Source organism: Ambystoma mexicanum, chromosome 3q, assembly GCF_040938575.1.
Source record: "Ambystoma mexicanum isolate Mex_15411 chromosome 3q, UKY_AmexF1_1, whole genome shotgun sequence".
Taxonomy (NCBI): domain Eukaryota; kingdom Metazoa; phylum Chordata; class Amphibia; order Caudata; family Ambystomatidae; genus Ambystoma; species Ambystoma mexicanum.
In genome coordinates this window covers 1291736488-1291750187 of record NC_090926.1, presented here as the reverse complement: position 1 = coordinate 1291750187, position 13700 = coordinate 1291736488, and the positions used below count along the sequence as shown (strand labels likewise).

At 44.2% G+C, this 13700-nt stretch overlaps 1 protein-coding gene across 7 annotated transcripts in view; it reads left to right on the top strand.

The window, feature by feature from the left end:
* Positions 1 to 13700, top strand: part of RFX1 (regulatory factor X1) — a 1381678-nt gene that overhangs the window by 824709 nt on the left and 543269 nt on the right. The window lies entirely within an intron of this gene.

The window sequence follows — 13700 nt, the reverse complement described above, 5'->3', positions numbered from 1 at the left end:
AATGGTCCGTCTGTCAGAATGTCCAAACAGAAGCTGTCCTGTGTCCAAAGTTCTAGTCTGACCCTCACACTATAGACTAATTTCTAAGGAGGAGATGGAACTGTCTCTAACCTTGGGTGGTCCAGAAAAGTGTTCATAAAGGAAGAAAAAAATGGCTCCAATGAACAAGTTCTTCATGGATAAAGGTCCTTGCTCCAGAGGGCGGTTCTCTTCCCCTGGGTTCCTCTTTACTCCCTGATGTTTCACAAACAACAGTTCCCTCAACCTTTCTTGGTCAATAACCACACTGTGATAGAAAAATGATTGGCTCTGTATTTTTGTCTTATTCAGTATACCTGGTATACCATTCTGCCAGGGTATTGCTCCTTTTCTTCTGGTAAACATAATTCCTTTTCCTAGTCCTGATATTTTCCTCTCAGGACCTCTTGTATTCATACAGTGGTGGTTGCCTGGTATACTCTCCTGCTAGGGTTTCTTGCATTTACACACTTGTACACACAGGTGCGAAGTGAATGCGCAAAGTATTTGTTGTTGTAAGGAACGCGAGAACAGCGTTGTACTTTACCGGCTGCTGAGGAAAACTGACATATATTCCTTTCCTCCATCATGGCGGTGCGGCAAGGAAACAAGAAATTGGCATAATCTACGGCTCTGTAGCCTGGCCCTTTAAACTTCGCTAGGCGGCTTGGAGGCATTGGCTTAAGCGAAGCACCTGCGCGAAGTAGATGAGCGAAGTATTTGGTGTTCAGTGGTCGGCGGGACACGGCTGTGCCATTGACATTGCTGATTTTACTACAGTGCTTGCAGAATACAAAAGGTGAGCACTGGAAACTACTGAGAAAACAGTACTGTGTAAACTTCCAGTGACGGTACTTCCTTTGAACGAGAAGTTGTAAAACAAGGTCAAATTAAGGAATATTACCTGCAGGTGCCTTATAAAGATTAAGTCCGATTTGCCTTGCCTGAAGGGTGCAATTGTTGAACTTTGAAAACTTTGTAAAGCCTGAAGAGTGTAGCCCGAAGACCGAAGCTGAGGGGTGGCTTTGCAATACTAGCCACGTGCAACCTAGCCACGTTCCCAGGGACTGCGGGGGTTGCCGTTGGGTGGCTTCTCCTGTGACCTGGGAGTGGGCGTATTCTGCAAATAATTGTCTGTCGCGAAACGTAGCTACCACTTCGGTGCTCTCCCATAGCCCCCGTTTAAGTTCTTGCCCTTTGATTCGGGATTGAGCACCGGGATCGTTTGTCAATGGGTAGCTTGTAACCCTCTACCGCTTAAAGCTGATCTCATCACATAACTCCAAAATGTGGGAGCCTTTATACTGCTTGCTGGGTAAGGATCCTCCTTGAAGGTGACTGGAGAGGTTTTGGTGGACTGGACTACTAAAAACTCTGCTTGGACTCTGTTATTGGGGTTAACACCTTCTGAATTGCTGTCAGAGACATTATTGACAGTTATAACGCGTTTAGGCCTCCGGAGTCAAACGGGCCAAGATCCTCAAGTAGGAAGGAGCACTATGATGACTGTGCTGGATCTGACTGGGGGCCCTATTGTGCAGAGCTCTAACATTGGGGTTCTACCCCCTCTGTCAACTTCACTCTGGCGATTTCCCCCCATCTTTTCATCTGGGGAGGACCTGGGCCGGCTGATAGGGCCGGTGAACACTGAAGTGCAGCTAGTGCCGCAATTGTCCCTAAACCTGGATAACCAATTTAATCCAGTCCCCCTACCCTTTATATTGGCACGACAAATTGCAATGCCTCTCGCTGATAAGAGGGTTCCTGTTAGTACTGCTTTAAACACGCCCCTGGTACAGCTTAAAACACCTAGGGGCAATAATGGGACCCGGCCGATATCGGGCCAATGAGTAATAGATCATTACTTTATTAAGTCAGCAGCAACAAGTACAGAATTGAAATCCTTCCCGCCACTCGAGGGAAAAGCTATGCTAGACCATTCTGTAATGAACCCACAGGTCCACTTTGGTGGCCCTAAGGACTTGACTGACATCAGTATTATCGAATTTGCAGACCATGCATTGGATCAAGAGGCTCATCAAGATCTTGCTATCAGTAACCATGCTGCGTGGTCCAGCAATGCTGCAATGCTTTCCATCAGGATTCCCCTACAGCCTTGACTAACCTAATAGATGGGTACGATATTATCCACAATCCCAAAAGCCATGCACAGAAAAAACAAAATGGTTCAGTGGTATTTGGTGACCAGAGTGACTCTCCAGCTCTTCCCCATACACTAAGGGAGATTGATGAGCGAATATGATTGACTCACCCTACTGTCTCTGCCCTTAATATGGTTTTGAGCTAATTCTTCTCATTGTACGATAATAGTTGGGCAGAACTACGAATGCAATTATGGCTGAGGTGAACAGCAAATTGCAAGGCATTGGGTTTGAGATGCGCTTTGGACCTATTGGCTTAGCTCAAAAGGGGGTGCGGGCAGACGGGAAGGGTAAAATCAGAATCCCAATATTGTGGATGGTGTGTCATAAATTATTGAAATCTCAGATACCAATTCTCTTGAGGGCCACTTACCATGTCCAACTATACTATTAAGCCCAAGGCAGAAGCAGAAAATACCTGGTCTGCGTCTGAAGGATTCTATTGAGCATGCATTAACAATTGTTGTGACAACTGAACTGGCCCCATCTGGGAGCGGCTCTGCCGTCCCGGGGGAGTGTGGGGGGGGGGTGGCAGTGTTAGCCGTGGAAGAGTTTGAGGAGGTGGCAGTGTTAGCCGTGGAAGGGTTTGAGGAGGAGCTACCTCCAATTAAGCTCAATAATGTGAAAAAAATGAAATTGGTAAAGCGGAAACCTGCGCCCGAAGGACCTGCACTCTTAGCACCAGAGCGGCTCATAAATCCCGGTTATTGAGCATGGTAGCTCGAGCTTGGTGGTTCCCATTAAAGTCATGTCTGTAGACTCTACGGTACAACCCGATCAGAATCCCTTGCTGAGGTAGAGTTAATTGTACCTAATGGTGTATCTAGTGCCTTTGATCAATCACCTCCTGATGTGGGTAAAAGTGTAGGGGAGCACCCTATATGCTCGAACTTGCCATCCAGGGGGGCATGTGTGATGTCAACTAGGGAGTCTGCAGTGTCGCAGTTCCCAACCTCTGCAGGGGGCGGACTAATGATACCTCCTCCATGGAGTACTAGGCAAGGCCCGATTGTAACAATCTGGGGGCAAGAGAGGGGGCGTCAGCTTCGGCACAATTGGCTTTAAATGATGGTGTGGGACAGATTCCCTTTGGAGGAGGTTCTGGGAGGGGTAAACCCTGTGATCTGGAGCCTACTTGGGGAGCCACAGAGGGGCTACCATCTCAAGTGGAGGCCCCTGTGGACACAGGGGTGGGGCAGACTGAGAACAACCTACCACCTATGAATTCTGGTGTGGAACAGATTCCCTTTGGTGTGGGATGTGGAAGTGGGAAGTCTTGACTACTGGATAAGCCTTTAAATATCCCCCCAATGTCTCCCTACCCTAGAGTGGCCTCAGGAATTAAAGAACTACTCCAACGCCTACATTTGCCCAAAACCTATGTTCCAAGGGATGGGAGCAATGTGCAGAATCCATCAGCATCGGTCCCCCAAAGCAATCTGCGGAACATACGAGCGGATGTGCCGTGGTGTGTAGGGGTGAGGGATCCATTGGGTACAAGGGTTAATGATAGGTTTTCTAGCCAGGGGCTCCACCTACTCAAAATGTCGAGTGTGTTGCGCCCCGAGTATGCCTGAATCGAACTAACATTCTTTTGATTTTCTCTGAAATTCCATCTTTAGCTTTGGTAGGTTCACCGGATATTGGGAGAGTGGCTTTTCTAGAGAGATCGACCAGACAATTTGTACTATTTATCTAAACTCTCTGATTGTAAAAGAATTGATCCATACCCAACGAGAAGGCCTCTTGAACCTAGGGTTTGATATAAAGCAGGCACAGATGGAGGAGGGGGCCCTCCAAAACAACAGAGATAAGTTGAGAACGTTCCCCCCCGCTTGTGGGTGATGAGTGTGAGGGTGTGCGGCCAGGAGTTGGGAAGGGGTCCCAAAAAGAAATAAACTGGGCTGCCATCATCTCAACCTTGTGGCAGAAATTGGTCCCCTAATAAGCAAATTTGGGTGAGCACCAAGTGGAAAATGGTCCCTCTGCGCTTAAAATCGTGGAATACTCGTGGTAGCTCACATCTCTTCACTAACCCAACCTGTTTGGCCAATCTAAGAAAGGCCAACTGTATCTGCCTACAAAAGACATGGCTGACCTCAGGTCCTATCTTAGATGGCTACAAAATCTTTACCCAGATAGCAAAAGAGAGTGCTGGGGGTGAGGTCATAAGTGGCAAAATGTACCCTTTGGTGCACTTGGGTAGGATCTTATATCCCGGGATGGTTTTGTGAAAATTCTGATCCTCAATATATATTGGCACAAAGGTTGCTGAGAATCATGCTATTGAAGAGTGGTCTGGCTGGTATGTGAATGGTAGAATGTTGGTTGTGGGCGATCTCAATGCAGACTGTGGATTTCAGAAAACTCCCTGGGACCTTGGTGAGTGGTACTCGGTACCTGTTGTTAAATCTGAGAAGCAACAGTTGGGAAAAATCTGGTATGTGGGATTGGGGTCCCTGGGCCTAAAGCCCCTGCTGGAAGTGCTCTGAATCTAACGAGTCTGCATGGCATACTTAGAACAGGGGGAACAGCTCCTCCCTCTTGGATTACATCTTTCTGGATTCTTTTTTTCTGAATTGATGTGTGTTGTTTTCTGTTACTAAGAACGACTGGAGTGATCATTCTATTCCAATGGCCACTTTTGACCTGGTATTAAATACTAGGGAATTTAGGGCACAGCCGCATGTAGTCTTGAATGCGACGGGAAAGGCAGTCAGAAGGACTGATACAAATATCCAGTCTTAAAATCTGAATGTGAGGGATACTATGAAACTCTCTACCCTCAAATGGAAAATTGATAATTTTAATGCATCTGAGCTAGAGTAGGCTTATTGGTGCTCTGGTCTCTGGTATCAGCTCGAGGACTACAACAAGAGGGAATGGGCCCACTACGCATTCTCATTGTTATAACAAGGATTTAGCCTCTGCAAAGGATACCATGAGGAGGGAACTGAGACGGATCCAGAGATTGAGCATTGATGGGTGTACTCGTCTTGAGCTGCGTAGGAAAATCAAGCAGAATTACAAAAACTACTGCAAATCAGTGAAAAACAACTTACTGCAACAGGATGCCGAGTCAATGTTAGGGGTACTGATCAATGCCCAGGTCAGTGCCTTTTAGTCTTTAGTCAATGGCCAAGATCCCAACTATGTAGTCCCAACTTAATACTATCTCAGAGTTGGAATGGGTTGGGTTTTTGAGGGAAGGTTCAGGGTCCCAACGATTGATCAATCAGTGGCAATGGGCATTACAGATAACATCAAGTTGGACCCTCCCTTAGATAAAAGTACCATCTATGCCCTACCAACTACTAAATGTAAAAAATCTATAGCTCTGGGACCTAACGGTCTAACCAAAAACACCTTTAAGGCTGACCGGAATATCTGGGCAAAACTGCTGCACTTGGAATATAAAGATATCATCCGTACAGAGGTAACGCCTTTGTCCTGGAATACGGCCCATGTTATCCCCATCTTCAAGTGTGGAAGCAGGTCATATCCAACAAACTATCGCCCAATTTCACTCATAGATGGCAATTGTAAAATCTTTTCAGCATTTCTTCTTACTCACTTCGAAAAGTGGGCTAGGGTGGCCCATCCGCTAGACCAATGTCAGACTGGCTTTCGGAAGGGCCACTCGACAAATGTCAATGGGTTGGTGCATAAATGTATCCAGGAGGATGCGTTGAGAAGGCCGAAGGGCTGCACATACATGGCCTCGATTGACCTATCAGCCGTGTTTGACTGCGTAAATCGCGGCAAACTGTGGGCAAAATTGGCAACTTGGGGTATGACGGGGGCCTTCTGAGGTTTATCAACGGAGTGTATGAGAACTGTGGAGTACAAGTAAGATTAAGCCAAAAAGGGGATGTTTCTAAGCATATCCGAACCTACCGGGGGGGTCATACAGGGATGTGTCTTGGCCCCCTGGCTGTTCAACCAATATATATCTGATGTGGCGGTCACTCTCGCTAATGAAGGGCTGTTAGCCCCTAAAGTTGGACTGGCAAAAATTATATGGCTCGCATACGCAGATGATTTTTTGATCTTTGACCGAACTAGGGTGGGTCTGCAGAGGCTATTAAATCGATTTGCAGGATATGCAAAAGAAAATGGGCCTATCATCAACCCCAACAAAACTAAGATCTTGGCATTTACTAGAGTGAGGGTGAAGACTACCTGGCCGGCAGGATATATTGAGGGAACACCTGTGAGGTTTTCTGAGAGCGTCAGGTACCTTGGATTGAATTTTGGATCACATAAGGGATCTAAATTGGGTATCAGAGTCCTGATGCATAAGGCTAAGTTCACAGTTGATCAAAATTGACTGCAAGTTTGGCAGGCTTACCCTCAAACCAGCGTTAATGTTCTTCGAAGGGAAGATTGTGCTTAAAATAATCTGTGGCCTTGAACTGACGTCGGATATAGTGCGGAAAACACTGTCTAGAATTGAGGGTAGAATGTGGAGGCGTATCCTCGGCGTACCTAATGCAGTTCCATTATCTGCATTGAGATATGAATTGGGCATTTCATCATTGTGGGGCCAGGGTTCAATGGCGCCTATTGACATTATATGCGAAGATCATGGTCCCAAAACCAGATTCTCTTTACTATTTGCTGTCTGCGAATGTGAATTCATCTGTGGTTCTGTCTGACCTTAGAGAAAGATCTGAATCCATCCTTCAGGATTTGGGCTCTAATCTGGAGACGTTGGTTAACAATCCGATAAAAGCTAAAAGGGCCCTGCTCGATTATCATTGGGTGCAGACAACTAATGCCTTCCATTCATATGTATCGATGGGTCACTTGGTACATGAGCACAAACGCAGAGGATCTCTCTCTTCTATTCTGCTCCAATTCCCTAATCACTACTATCGTGGGTTGTTACTCAGGCTACGGTGGAATCTCCTGCCCACTAAGGAAATTCAGCTCAAGAGGAAACTAATTATGAATTATGTAGTTGGTTGTAGGTTCTGTCAGTCGAAGCCTGAGACGCTACAACATTTAGTTTTGGAGTGTGAATCCTTAATGATATTGAGATCTACATTCTTGGTAGTCTTCTCTCAAACCAATTGATTCTTAATGATGAAACGGTATGGGAGCGGTGCCTGTGTATCCAGAACCTGTAGAAAATTTGAGGAGTGACCATCTATGGAGATAAAGTCTTGTACCTATGGCATTTATTAACCTAAAATCTCTATTCGATATGGAAATACCTTTCCCTGATCAGTTATGTTGGAATGTCCATGGGGTTCCTCTTATCTGTATTTCTGTAACCTTGTAACTTTACAATCACATAATGATGTTCTGTTATTTTTTACTGTGTTCAGCGGGTATGTACCCCATTCTTAAAAATTACTCTAAGCAAGATAATATTTGTACCTCATACACATAACACTCCTTTAACATCTCCTGTCTCTAATGGTGTTTTTACCAGAAATACTGAACACATGAAAGTCAAGTACTGAGATGAGGAAAAGGAAGAAGGAGTTAATGAGGATCAAGAGAAACACAAACATGCAGAATAGTTGTTTTGAGGAGGTCTGGGTGAGAGGGACATTTAAAAATCGTATCCGCTTTTACAACAAGAGAGCTGGGGAACAAGGAAGCAGACCTGGGGACTAGAGAAGCAGAGCTGAAGCAAGACGCACCACATAGGGGGACTGGGCTGGAAGAAGCAGGCACTTCTGCACCACTGCTCACAGGCGTTACATACCGGTGGGGCACAAGGCTCGCAGGGACGCTGTAAACACCAGGAAAGAATCATCGGAAGACCAGCAGCAACAACAAAGCTACCAGGACCACAGTTGTGCAGAGGGACATCGGTCATGCAGGCGAGTGAGCGTGGAGCAGCCCGGAGAGCTAAAGGGAGACCTGCTTTGCTGGGGAGACCGTCCTTGAACGGGAGCTTCATGGAACCAGTGAGTCTACTCGGAGCCAATGGGGTTCCTGCGGCATACCAACAGGCATGAGAGCAATTAAGAAACTATTTTCAATACCGACCAAGTGAAGTAAAAAGACAGAATTAGAACAATTCCCCATACATAAAATATCAAGGTGTGGAAATTCAAAATAAGCATTACCCCAAGCAAATGAATAATAATGAAGATATAAAAATACAAATCCCCATACATGAGATGACAGTGTGGGGAAAGTTGGAACAATTAGTACTTCAAGCCACTGAAGTATAAACACAGTTAAGTAGTACACCTGTGTTGAACTAAAGGACAGTGAACTCAAGAAGAAGTCCTGGTGAAAGGAGTACACCATACACTAAAGTTGCATAAAGAGATGCATGATACCTGGCAGGAGAGTATACCAGGGGATCTGTAAGACTAAGAAAGGGATTTCTGGCAGGAGAGTATACCAGGAGGTTCAATAAAATTGCATTAAGCATGGACAATCCTGGCAGGGCAGTATACCCGGAGGTCCATTAAAATAGTTTGGAGAAAAGTATTTGTTTTGCAAAATATATGGTAAAGGAAGTACACCAGAAATACTTTTGCCATCTGTAAGAAGTTATCATTTGAAAGATACTCTTTCCCATCCTTAAGAAGCTATCATTTGAAAGAGACACTTTGCCATTCTTAAAATGTTATCATTTAAAAAAAGTCACTTTTTGCTCTCCTCACAGAGCTATTCTTCGGAAGTGACACCCTTACCATTCTTAAGGAACTGTTATGTGAAAGAGATACTTTTGCTATACTTAAGGAATTGTTGTTTGGAAGAGACACTCTTGCTATCCTTAAGGAACTGTTATTTGAAAGAGATTTTTCTTTCTGTTATCCTTAAATAATCCAGGGTAAGTGAATATCACCCTATGGGTCCAATGACTCCTCCTTGGAAAAGACTGTTTATGTTGGATTTGTCTACTTGCCTTTAGTTGTGAACATTCTTTGCTAAATATAAGCCAAATACGTTTCCTTACACTTTCGGTGTTCATTTTAGTGTGAGCATCAGAGTAGTATGTTTTGGACACAAGGACATTTTATATGTTTGACAACGAGACACTGACTGGTCTTTATTTTTAGTTTTCTAGGTAGGAATACTGTCTTTCGGAATTGGACAGTAAGGCCTTAATCCAGCCCTTTTTGTTTAATAAGCACCCTGATACCCGAGGAGTTGTGTGCGCTATGCAAATGTAAAAATAAAAAAAATAAAGATGACTGATGTTGAAAACAGGACAACTTTGTATCCACCTCTCATTTCTGACCCCTCACAATACTTTGTTTGATAATGAATCTTCTTGATATATTACTGATATGAAGACACCAGAGCACTTCATGTACGTTCTGCTGACACTTTATTAAGTATTTCTGCAGCAAACCCCCAGCACAACCTCCCATCTCAAGCTACCACTCTTAACTGCTTCGCTCAGAACTCTGAGCCTGCTTTGCCCATGCACATTCCTCCATCCCAGGGTTCCATATTCTTAAGAGGCTTCACAACATATCGTGTTTGCTTCTTTCAACACATCCTCCTTTTTACAAGCGCAACTCTATTCATATTCCACACCTGCCCACCTTTTACACTCATCGCACCATCCAACACTCTCTCCACCTGTACAGGTTCAGAATACGAGTCACCTTTCTTCCTTACAGCTCCTTTCCTGATCCTTACCCAGTTTCAGCACTGCACGTCCACTTTCCTTCCTCGCCTCTTTTCGTTCTCCTTGACAAGCCATTCATCTTTCCTGCTGTCCAACTTCCCTCTCAAAACCTCCACCACACAATCCATTTCTCTAACCCTTACAAACCAGGGAGGAACAACTCTGGTGTTGGCTTTTCACAGTCTCATCATCTCAAATGGACTAATACCAGTAGCTCCATGCAGAGGCATATGCAAAGCATGTGTCCTCTCTTGGACTGCAACCTTCTTGTCTTTACTACACACACAGGCCATCCAGATGGCACCCATAATAAGCCTATTTGCTCTTTCCCCCATGCCATTATATTCGGGGTGGTACAGTGCAGTCTTATTGTGCTGAATACCACACTTTACTCAGATACGTTTGGAAAAATCCACCAATGAATTGCATCCCATTATCCGTAAGGATACTTTTAGGAAAGCCTTCCCTCACATACACCTCCTGCACAAATTCCAGCACAGCTTCACCAGTAGCCTCTCTCACAAATCTATATTCTGTCCATCTGGAAAATAAGTCCTACAAAACCAGGACAAACTTACCTCGTTCAGTTCCCATCTCCACCGAACCTAGAATATCTATCGCTAAGTCTTCCCACACTCCCTTAGGCACCTCTGCCTTCACCAGGGCCTGCCCACCAGCACATTCCCCTTTACCCATCTGTACACACACCACGCATTCTAGCAACCTTCTTTCCACATCCGGCAAATCAATAGTCGATTCTTAGAATGGCTTTTGTGCACGACAACCATAAGTGGCCCTCATGTGCCAAGTCAATAACCTTATTACGTATAGATTGGGGTACAACCACACGCTCCCAATGATGCAAAATTTCACCTATCTGACTCAATTCATCACGGACCTCCCAAAAGGCCCATTCCTCCTCTCTCAATCTCGATTCGCCTGGCCATTCGGACTCCACATAGCTCATTACGCAAACTAACGCCTCATCAATTCTCACCGCCTCCAACCATTCCTCTTTCCCCACAATTCCATCATGATTAACAAAATCCATAGCTGTAATCTCCTCTCTACCTTCTTCCTCTTTTCAACCTCCGGCCAACACACTTTCCCAGCCAGAAATAACTTCCATGGTAAATGTATGACTTTGAATCCTAGTCACCCAGCGAGCCACCCCACGGGTCACTTTGCTCAAACCTTTAGACTAAAAAGTATTCTTAAGTGGTTTATGGTCCGTTCTAATTACAAACTGTGCATCCCACACAAAATTAGCACATTTTTCTAGAGCCCAGTGGCAGGCTAACACCTCCTTCTCCAATACTGAGTAATTTTTCTCTCACCATCTCAACACCCTCAATGCATGTGCTACTATCCAGTGCATTCACGATTCATTTGCAACAGATCAACACCAACACCATAGTCACTGACATCCACCGTAATGACACTCCTCCTCCGTTTCACAAAACATTTCAGCGCTCTAACCAGGTCAATCTCTTCTTTTGTGTCTGCTGCCTTAAACCTAGTACTTGCAAATTGCTGGCTGCACTACCACTGTTTGTTGCCTTTATTATTTATTTATTATTTATCTGTTTCTCCTTTGCTTCTCAATTTCCACTTCTCCCCCCTTCCATGCACTTTTCCCCTCCCCCTCTCCCATGCACTTGCGTGTTCTCAATGTCACTGCGCCTAGTAAGATTGCTGTTTTGTTCTCCCCTGCTCCCCTCCCTTGCCTTGTTGCGCTCTGAAACACTTGTGTACGAGCGCTATAGAAATAAAATATCAATTCCTCATCACACAACTCATTTGAAATAAACTCCTCTACCCTTTTTAGCAAATTCCCTTACTCTCTTTCACTTGTCGAGCACCGACATCATCCACTGTATGAGACTCAAGCGCGCCTGTTGGCTTCAGTTCCGTTTTTCCGTTAGCTTCGCTTCGGATCGTTTCATACAGCGCTTCAGTGTTTTGTGTAAAAGAAAAGCAATGTCGTCTTCGTTCCACACCGAAGACGGGATTTAAAAAATGTCTGAAATGTGGAAAGAAAATGTCTTTGACTGATCCACACAAGAATTGTCTTTGGTGCCTTGGTTCTGACCACCGAATTGAAGACTGTGGTTCGTGCCAGTCGATGACCCATAAAGCCTTAAAAGAACGCAGAGGTAAACTGGCGATGGGGGAGGGTTCATCGAAGTCTACTTCGAAGGGGAAAGACTCGGCCGAGCCTTCGAAAAAATATTGTACAAAACATAGGTCGAGGAGTAGATCGAGAAAGTCGTCTTCTTCGTCATCCAAGAAGACAAAGAAAAGACGGCATCGATCTCCCGCTTCTTCCTCAACGTCTTCGGACGAGGTGATAGCATGCCCATCAAAGCATGACTCCCCGAGTAAATGGGAAGCCTTTCGAGTTTTCAAGCTAAAGATTTTTGAGAACACGCCCCAGACCCTCTCAAAAAAGGCTAAAGAAGTCCTTGCCCCTGCTCACGAAAAACGTGACAGAGGAAGGTCCAAAACAAGGAAAGCTGACAAAAAGTCGTCGAGGGTGTCATCTAGGGACTCGTCCCGATCACCTCGTGAAAAAGACCTTCTGGTGCATAAATCGAAGGTAGAGGGAAACAAAATGGCGTCGAAACATCATACGCCATCGAAGTCGACATCAACGCCATCGAAGACTTCGAAGGCTCTCGAGTCCACAACTCTTTCGAAGGAAGTTACGTCGAGTTCACGATCGATAACTTCGAAAGCTCCTTCGACAGTTACAACTCCCTCGACGATTACATCAAGGTCATCGAAGGTTCCCTCGACGACACCGAAGGCTGTGGTAACGGCATCGAGGCCATTGACGTTTTCGTCGATGCCCAAGCCTTTAATAAGGGAAAAACCTACATTACCAGAAAAGGTTTTTCAACCTGAGAGTAGACATGATTTTTTAGGACCATGTCATCTATCTATGAGGGAGAATCATCAGAAGAGGAAGAAGTCACCTCTGCTGCTGTTAAATATGGCACAAGATCTGTTGCAGAGGAATTAATGAATTGATTTATTTTTTATTTATTGTTGCATTTAGTTTACATAAGACCTTATACAATATTTAACACACAATACAAATATACATTTCATTTTTATAGAACAACATATACAAATCTAAAATGAGAAGATAAAAAGTACCATACAAAATGTCCTCAATATCACAAACATCTTCATAAAAACTTCATAAAATATCTCTCCCAGCCCTTCATTAATATTATAGTTTTTTTTTCTCCTTTTTATTGATCTTTTTTTTCCACTATAAAAATATTGCATATTAAGTTCCTTTTTTCCAATTCCTCCATTATATTTTGAAGCAATATATTTAATGCTAAAATTAAAGAAATAGTTACACCCCACATACAACGGCTCCAAAACAAATGAATAGACATTTCAAGATCCCTGTTTAATCTATCTTTAAGAGTGCTCGTTTAGACTCAAAATGGGTACAGGTTAAAACAAGGTGCTTTAGAGTTTCTAACGTGTTAGTTTCTCCACAGAAATGACATGCGAAACTGATTTGATCTTGATTAAGTACCTCTTCTTTATGTCCCCAGTGCCGAACCCTTTCTAAGGTCGGCATCTGATTGAGTCTAAAATGCATAAATATTAATCCCTCCTTATAACAAGGGAATCTTTGAAAATAAAGAGGAATACATTCCCTTACATGTCTGAAGTTAGCATACTCCTTATAAGAGGGGTAGGACTCTACGCCATTCACTGTGTCCACCCAATCCGCCTTGAATAGAAGTCTCTTAACTAGACCAGGTCGTTCTACCAGGTCTTCTAAACAGAGACCTAAAGTATCTAATAGACAATTCATATTATCCCTGAATTTTCTAATAGATTTTACTGACCCGGATTTAACAACCCTATTTAACAACTCA